The sequence below is a fragment of the Watersipora subatra genome, chromosome 10 (genome assembly GCF_963576615.1).
Source record: "Watersipora subatra chromosome 10, tzWatSuba1.1, whole genome shotgun sequence".
In the NCBI taxonomy this organism is placed as follows: Eukaryota; Metazoa; Bryozoa; class Gymnolaemata; order Cheilostomatida; family Watersiporidae; genus Watersipora; species Watersipora subatra.
In genome coordinates, this window is record NC_088717.1 from 31,258,147 (window position 1) to 31,268,033 (window position 9,887).

The following is a 9,887-nucleotide window of genomic DNA, read 5'->3' on the forward strand; positions in this document are numbered from 1 at the left end:
TGTATTTACTTATTTATTAGTAGATACATGTACATATACAAACTATAATATAAATCAAAAGCACAAATGGCTTGTTTCAAATTAAATGCTTCTAATGTAAAGCTTAAAACGTTTTTATCAAAAAGTATAGAGATTTTTCTATCACTTGAGATTGGTTCGTTGTTTGAGGTGATGTTATTGCCAGGACGTTTTTTAGATTGACATTGGCAAAACTTGATCGTTGTTGAAATGCTCAAAAGAAAAGACATCTTTTTCTTTTGAGCGTTTTACCCACGATCAATTTTGTTGATTTTTCTTGAAGTTTATGCAAAGAATACCTCACTTTACCTTGCTTCCGAAGGGCGATCGCTAAACGGATGTTTGGTATAAATCAAATTTCACCAAACCCTTAGAAAAGTCGTTGACAAAAGTATTTTGCCGATTGTGGTAGTAACGACGCTTATGAATTACGAAAAGTTGAGGTTTACCTCTATGGCTTGGAATAAAGTGATTTTCTAAAGCGATAACAACCGTTTCGGTAGCCGTTGGGCAAAAAACAGTTCGAGTTAACAGTGTTGAGTTCGAATTATCTATAGCAATTTATCATTACGTGGGAATGGACCAAAGAAACCGTTCGAATTAACCATGTGTTCGAGCTATCCGTGAGTGAGTTATCCATGTCTGACTGTATTTATAATAGGATTTCCATACTTTCTGTTAACAAGCCAGACTATGTTCATTTTAGCTATTCTGCACAAGCCGAAGGCCTCATGACAACACGGGTTTGGATACGCCTGGTGGAGAGATGGTACTGTGTGGCAGTTGCAACGAATGGTTTCATCGTCGGCGCATCCTTTTCAAACCTACAGATTTGGACCCTGTTACTGGAGCTGTGGATCATGAATGGCAATGTAGAAGCTGTGATCCCTTATGTTAGGCTTTTACTTATTTACACACATGATGCAAGATTAACGTTATGGCATATGTATAAAGATGTATAAACTTGATCTACAGTCTAGGTAACAGTTCTAAGTTTTACAAACACGTATATGCTCATGATGAAGCATGCTTGTGTCAACAGCCACTGTATCCGTTTATATTTTGTAACTAAAATGTCTCATTTATATGTTGAGAGTTGTCTCATTTATATGTTGAGAGTTGTCTCATTTATATGTTGAGAGAGGTGCTGTTTTCTGTTTCCATTATGGCAAATTAGCACCACAAGCCATCAGGGTGGAATGTTTTTATGTGGTTCTAGTATGTACATGTTGAGAGATATTTGAATACTTGTTTATAGATTTATTGATATTTTAATTTATAATGTATTTTGAATTTTTTATGAGTGAGGTAGTGAATAAAGCCCTTTTATTGATATCAAAGATAATGTGGATATAACACAGATCTTGTGTCAGTTACGCTGGCCTAACATGCATATTCTATTTCAAAGCGACTGATTTTGCATATTATGCGTGTGCACAAACAAAAAAGAGACAATGTTAAGTTGTAGACACTACAGTAAAAACATTTAGCTGTTGACAATGATATCGTGGGTCCCTGTTGCTCACTAAACCTATCATTTGGCTATGGGCCACAATGACTCCTCTGTAAGTTTTGAGAAGCACAATTCTGACTTATTGTCAATCTGTCAGTGCAATCATCTTTATCGCGTCCTGAAGCAGATTTCGCCGTTTCCTCACTGATGGATGATCAGAATTAATCTCTTTCTACAACACAGTTGAATAGATATTTTATATGACCCAACTAAGCGTGAACTCACTGAGTGAAGCAGATACAAAGTGGGATAAGAAAAGAGCAGACGAGCTTGATACATGTAGGAAAGTAGCATTGCTATTGACATCTACCATGAGTGCAGTACGTCAGCCCTATACACAAAGATACCGCTGTCACTCACTTGCACTTTGTCTTTGTATTGCTGCTTCTTCCTTCTGTTGATATCTCAGCCATGTTTGCATAGCATTATTTTCGAACCAACAATCGTACTCTGAATCTTTCTGACGAAATTCTTTGCAAGTCTTTCTAAAGATTAATGAAATAGAAAAAATTATAGCACACCAAACAGAAGAAAAGTTTATATATATATATATATATATATATATATATATATATATATACGCGTGTGTGTATATATATATATATATATATATATATATATATACAGTGACACAAGGATAACTCAAACTTCACGGGACCGAGCGAAAGTGTTTGAGTTATCAGAGCGTTCAAGTTATCAGAGCACAGTCACAAGTGAATGTATTTATCAGTAGATACATATACAAACTACATGTATAGATAAAACTAAAGTATAGGTTTTTTGTTGTAAGTTAAAGGGCATCTGATGTAGAGTTTTAAAGTATTTATCAGAAAGTATAGATATTTTTATACACTTGAGATTTGTGTGTTGTTTTTGGTGATGTGACTGCCAGAACTTTTTCAGATTAAAATTGGCAAAACCTAATAGCGGTTAAAACGCTCAGAAGACATTTTTTCTTCTGAGTGTTTTACTCGAGATCAATTTTGCCAATTTTAATCTTAAAACGTCTTGTCAGTCACATCACCTAAAACTGCAAACAAATCTCAGCCCAATAGAAAAATATCTATTCTTTCTGATAATTTTTAAAACTGGACATAAGTAAACATTTACATGTATAATACATGTATATTTACACATCTGATCAGTTGTTTCATTTAAAAAACTTATCGAGTGTAGTCTGTGACAAGGTATTTTTTTGACAAAGATCAACAGTGTGACTTATTGTAGAAATAGATTTTAAACAGTTATTATAGTCCTTAAAAACTTGTTAGCCTTTTCTAACAAAATTGGCCCATCGATATGTACGCCTTCACTACGCACTTAGCTAAACCAAGTCAATAATACACCATCCAAATCATCGTGCGACGTTGAACGATCTCTTAGCCTTGATGAATTTTGGTCACATAACGATCTTATTCTTTTTTTTTGTTTAATCCATGTTGACACTGTACTTTTTGGAAGATTTTCTCTTTTTGATAATGCTAATAGCTTTTGTCCTGCTTTGATTTCCTCGAGTACTTTAAGTTTGTCAGAAGGTTTCCACGCTTTTCTTTGCTTGCGTGATGCCATCGTAAAGCGGATGTCTGTTGTAGCGGACGCCAAGCCACGAGCCTATTTGTGACATTTTATTTTTATGTATCCGCATATAATCACTGTTAAAATATGTATTTTGCATGCTGTGTCTATCTTTATTAAATTTTTATCGCTAATACCTTCTAACGTTTATAGCTTGGCCGTAACTAAGCGAACGTCTTAGCGACCCTATTAATCATTTTTATACGATTTCTTTTTCGGTTCCATTATACGGTACGGGGGAAATTATATGTACACTATACGCGTATAAAAAGCGCTTTCGCCAAGAAAGAAGTAGTCTCAGCTCCGCGACTAGTGGAAACTCCTTCGAAATAAATTGAACGGAAACCACGTTTGTGAATTCGGGAAAAAACTGTACGAGTTAACGGTGCCGAGGTCGAGTTATATAAAGCCATTTATCATTGCGTGGGAACGGACCAAGCAAATCCATTTGAGTTAACCATGTGTTTGATATATCCGAGGGCGAGTTATCCATGTTTCACTATATATATATATATATACTCATGCTACAGACAGTACTGTTTCGGCTATTGAAGCCTCATCAGTGCAGCTCAGAGCTTAGGCAAGGGACACAAATCCCATTACCAATGAGAGTTGACTTCCTGCCATGAAACAACAATGTTACCTCACAGACTTTAAGAAAGTCAATGTGCTGGCACCAGAGTGCTCAAATCACAAAAGTGATGAGCTTTGCACAAAGGCTAATAGTGCCGCACCTCTCAAAGAGTGCTCAACCAAACCGAAGTAAGGGAACATATACTCATGCTACGGACAGTACTGTTTCAGCTATTGAAGCGTCATCAGTGCAGCTCAGAGCTTGGGAAAGGGACACAAATCCCATTACCAATGAGAGTTGACTTCCTGCCATGAAACAACAAAGTTGCCTCACAGACTTTAAGAAAGTCTATGTGCTGGCACCAGAGTGCTCAAATCACAAAAGTGATGAGCTTTGCACAAAGGCTAATAGTGCCGCACCTCTCACAGAGTGCTCAACCAAACTGAAGTAAGGGAGCATATACTCATGCTACGGACAGTACTGTTTCAGCTATTGAAGCGTCATCAGTGCAGCTCAGAGCTTGGGCAAGGGACACAAATCCCATTACCAATGAGAGTTGACTTCCTGCCATGAAACAACAAAGTTGCCTCACAGACTTTAAGAAAGTCTATGTGCTGGCACCAGAGTGCTCAAATCACAAAAGTGATGAGCTTTGCACAAAGCTCATCACATATATATATAATATATATATATATCTACTATATAAACGGCAATCGTTGTCTGTGTATCTGTGTGATTGAGTGTCCGCCTTATAGAGCGGTCTTTCCTTTTATCGTCGTACGAAGTTCGGTGGTACGAAGCAAACTGAATTAATATGTGTAGTAACAGTAAATAAATTATAGAGCGGTCTTTCTTTTTCTATTCGGTCGTACGAAGCCAACTAAATTAATATGAGTACTAAATATCGTAATTTCGGACTATTAGCCGCTACTTTTCTCTGACGATTTGAGCCAAGCGGCTTATATAAAGGTGTGGCGATTCTGTTGTTTTTCTTTCACCACTAGGGCGCATTAACCGAAATCCCCGGTTAGCACGCTTTTTAAACAGCAAATTTTCTGCCGTGTTAAAAAGCACCTTCCTGAGTTCTGCGGCCTATACAAAGATGTCTATACAGCTATACAAATGTACTATTCATTAAATAAAATAAATTGAGTAGTTATTTACATGCAATTAATATTTACTGCCAACGTGTACCGAGGTCACGTAAACGTTTGTTTCTTGGAGCCACTAGAAAAACGCAGTTCTCACCTACTAAATTTCCACATCAAAAAGGTAAGTGTTTCTTATACAATGTTGCATTGTCTATGAATTGCCACATCTCCACTACTTAATAACGTTGGATTTGCCGCTATTCGTGATAGTGGGACATGTTCATTTCCTTCAGCAGCTGAGTTACTAATTTTTTTCCAGCTACGAGTAGGCCTACTGTCAATTACTATTACAGAACTTGCACGAGTACTCCGATGGTTGCGATACGCTATTGTGAAAAGAAAGAGAGCAGCTGCTATCGACTTACTGTCACCCTGCTTCAGCCATGACCAGCTATACGTCGCCTGCTCAAAAGTAGGCGCAAGCCGAAAACTGTTTCTTCATACCCCCGACAGAAAAACCAAAAATGTTGTTTATCCGCAAATGTTGCGTCCGAACTGTTGCATTGTTATTGTTTTATGTTCTTCATGTTCTGCTATACCACATGCAGCATTTTCTAACATATTTTTCAGTATATATATCTTTTCATGCATTTGTTTTCCTTATTGTATCTCATACAAAGGCTATCATGTTGGCGCTTTGCTTTATTATTGTAAGGTGCTAATGCTGTATCTGCCTTGACATCATACTGTCTGTGCTGTTATACATACAAATTTTATTGACACAACCTCATTACTGTTTGTATATGCCATGTCAAAACACAGGCTATAGACGAAAAACTGATGAGCTATGATTAGTGTTTCAAGAATGTAGAAGTCTCCATTCAATAAATGCTGGCGATAGCAAAATATTTTGTGTAATTTTTAAAAGATGTAAAACTTTTCAGTACTGCCAGTTTGAAGAACTTCAGTTTGCCTAGCAATGTCAATTTCGTTATCAGTTCTCTGTACACAAATAGGGCAACTCCGATTTGAGCGGTTTGAGACAGATGCACTGTAGGCTAGCTGTAAAATGTATGGCAGGTTTACATTGTTCTCCCCTACATTATTGACCTATATGACTGCATGTGTGTATGCATAGTGTGATCAGGGCAAAAAAATTCAGTAAACTGCATATTTGGAGTTGTTTTACAGTATGAAAGACAACTCTCAATAAACCTCTTGCTGTACATGAATCTGTTTCTGTGGACGGGTAATGCAGCTAGCGGTTTGGGGCCGTGGCGTCACTCGGGGATGCGCTGGAGACCTTTTTCGCCCCGAGTGCAGCGAGAGTATCCAGGCGCGGCTTTCCAGATGAGTTGGCGAGTGCGAGGCGGTTGATTGCGAAGCGATTGAGTGCTAGGCAATTGATTGCGAGGCGATTGATTGCGAGGCGATTGATTGCGAGTGCGAAGCGATTGATTGCGAGTGCGAGGCGATTGATTGCGAGTGCGAGGTGATTGATTGCGAGTGCGAGGCGATTGATTGCGAGGCGAGTGTGAGGCGATTGATTGCGAGTGCGAGGCGATTGATTGTGAGTGCGAGGCGATTGATTGCGAGTGCGAGGCGATTAATTGCAAAGCGATTGAGTGCGAAGCGATTGATTGCAAAGCGATTGAGTGCGAGGCTATTGATTGCGAGACGATTTATTGCGAGGCGAGTGCAAGGCGATTGATTGCGAGCCGATTGATTGTGAGGCGATAGAAAGCGAGGCGAGTGCAGGATCGCGATAGTCAACTGCTTGGCGGGTAAAGACTGGTCAGCCAAGGCGGGTAGACCCGCCATGGACGGGTATGACGGGCCAGGCCATAGACGGGTATGAACGGATGCATGAATCTAGACACATGAATCTAGAATATTTACTAGATTTTACACGCATCTAGCTGTAAAACACATTGTAGATTTCCATTGTTTTCCCCAACATTATTGACATCATAATATGTGTATGCATATTCAGGGCAACAATTTCAGTAGACTGCATATTTTGAGTTGTTTTACAGTATGAAAGACAACTCTCAATAAACCTTATGCTGCACGTGAATCTGTTACCGTAGGCGGGTAATGTAGCTAGTATATATATAGTATATATATATATATAAATATATATATATATATTTATATATATATAAATATATATATACAGTCAAACATGGATAACTCGAACTTCAAGGGACCGAGCAAAAGTGTTCGAATTATCAGAGCATTCAAGTTATCAGAGCACTGTCACAAGTCCATATATTTACTTATTTATTAGTAGATACGTGTACATATACAAACTATAATATAAATCAAAAGCACAAATGGCTTGTTTCAAATTAAATGCTTCTAATGTAAAGTTTAAAACGTTTTCATGAAAAAGTATAGAGATTTTTCTATCACTTGAGATTGGTTTGTTGTTTGAGGTGATGTTATTGCCAGGACATTTTTCAGATTGACATTGGCAAGACTTGATCGTTGTTGAAATGCTCAAAAGAAAAGACATTTTTTTCTTTTGGAGTTTTACCCACGATCAATTTTGCCGTTTTTTCTTGAAGTTTATGCAGATTACCTTACTTTACCTGGGATTCGTTAAGAGCAACACTCCGAGGCAGTTCAATTAAAAGTTTTACGAGGTTTTACGGTACATTCTATATCACTCACGCTTTTTCAATAGATACTTATTGAATGTACACACGTATTCTGTGTTTAGGTCAAACGATGAATAGTTTTTTGTAGCTCAGACAACGTATACGTTTAATTACAACATTTTGTAAGACGTTTTAAACATTCAACATTCCGACGTTGATTCAACACGGAATCAACGTCGGAAAACTATTCATCACGGGCTAGCCGAGTCACGCACTCAAGGATTTTCGCCACGCACATACAAAACAACATGCGATTTTTGTTTTGTATGTGCGTGGCGAAAATTCTTGCGCGCGTGACCCGGCTAGCCCGTGCTATTCATCGTATCGCAGTATAAATCAAATTTCACCAAACTTTTAGAAAAGTCGTTGACAAAAATATTTTGCCGATGGTGGTAATAACGACGCTTATGAATTACGAAAAGAAGAAGTTTACCTCTATGGCTTTGAATAAAGTGATTTTCTAAAGCGAAAACAACCGTTTCGGTAGCTGTTGGGCAAAAAAACAGTTCGAATTAACAGTGTTGAGTTCGAGTTATCTATAGCAATTTATCATTACGTGGGAACGGACCAAAGGAAATGTTCGAATTAACCATGTTTTCGAGCTATTCGTGGACGAGTTATCCATGTTTGACTGTATATATATATACACACGTATGTATATATATTGCGTAATCTTTCAAGGATTCAATGATTAATACGCTATTAGTAACTAAACCAAAAAACCTAGTGTAATATCACTAAACACCAACAGAAAGCATGTTATAAATGCAATAAAATATGTCAACCCAGACTCCTTGCTAGCCCAGGCAAACCTAATTGAACATTATATATATTTATACAAATAATATATATATATATATATACATTTAAGCCTGTAAGTAACCAGTTTCAGAACGTTAAGAGCATACCGGCTTTGAGTGGAGCAGTGAAGCTCTTGTCTTGCTTTGCAACCACATACTTCACCGAGTGTCTCAGCTCATATTCTTCTATGTATGTTTGAAGACCATCTACTAAAGTACTGAGTACATGTACTGTGTACATGGTAATGGAGTAGCCACCTTCTTCAGGCTGGGAACAAACATAATGGGTACTGTAACAGTAGTTTAGAAAATAATACCAGTATTTGGCTAAGACTACTACTAACAAACATCAACATCTATTGACCAATGCAATCTTGTTCTAAAGAGTGATGCTGACAAGTGAAAAAGGTACAGCTGCAGTCGTTTAAAGTAAGTGGGTAATGTTGTGCAGGGTATAATTACTATTACATTACACTCACTTTTGCCTGGGCCTGTACTGATTATTGATTGACTGAGATTTATGTTAACCTTTATTCCTAATAAGTCAACATAGTCACGATCAAAAGTTTGTCACCACAATCAGTCTGCCACACAACAAGCGATAATATTAACAAGGAAAAAGAGGGTGGGTGTTTGGGATGTTGACGTAAATGTTTCGTAATATAATAATTCTTAATATAAATACGCCTAGTGAACAATAAAACAACTCAGAAGAAACTAGCTATCACAGAAGGAGAGCACCAAGCTCAATAACAGTTGTTGCTGAACTTTGTGTTCTCCCTCTGTGGATGGTCTAGCCTGTATGCAAGCCAGATTTGGTGTTGGTTTATTATTTTAAAGCAAGGTTCCACTCACTAACTACTTATCTCACTTCAGGCTAGTAGCAAAATGAAGATGATACACTATTCTGAATAAATTACGGTTATTTATTATTTCCGATATCAATTACACGCAGGATTGGAGTGAGACGCGGGTCGTTTCGAGACTTTTATGATAGAGCGACAAAGCTCATACAAAGCGACATCAAGTGGCACGAGCATAGTTTAAACATTACTAAGAAAAGTAATAAGGCACTCGGACTTATCCGACGCTGCCTTTTTAATGCAAGCATATCAACAAAAATTGTCGCCTATAACACAATTGTTCGACCATTACTCGAATATGCCTGTCAGGTATGGTCACCGCACGCAAAAGGCTTAACTGACAAATTAGAAACAATTCAAAGACGGGGGGTTCGATGGATTTTCAGACTCGGGCCTATGGATAGTGTCACAGAGTGCATGCGTGTAAATAACATCCAAGAACTAAAAGATAGAAGAGAAGATTTGGATTTGAAATTTTTAAAAAGAATTGAGTTTGGTCTATATGAACTAGACCTCAATAACTATATCTCTTTTAACCCATCCCACCAAACCCGTCATGGAGTAGTCCACCCACATTTTAGGATAGACCAATATAGGCACTCTTTTTATAATAGAATGGCACCGAATGTTGTGGGTCAGGGCGTTGATGACTCCCTCAGTTTTTAATACGATCTTAGTGTTGCAACAAATTAGGTTTTAGCGTTCTTATCAATCATTTTATCTCAAATTTTATGTTCATATAATGCCCTCGGGCGTATTGGACAGATTCGAATATATATATATATATAGG

The 9,887-nt window shown here is 37.6% G+C and overlaps 1 long non-coding RNA gene across 1 annotated transcript; it reads right to left on the minus strand.

The window, feature by feature from the left end:
- Positions 1–1,327: 1,327 nt before the first annotated feature.
- Positions 1,328–9,196, minus strand: LOC137406458 (uncharacterized). The gene is made up of 3 exons (XR_010979874.1): positions 8,343–9,196; positions 1,892–2,016; positions 1,328–1,703 (listed from the first exon to the last, which is right to left on the minus strand). It is a non-coding gene; the product is annotated as an uncharacterized lncRNA (long non-coding RNA).
- Between the last annotated feature and the right edge of the window lie 691 nt (positions 9,197–9,887).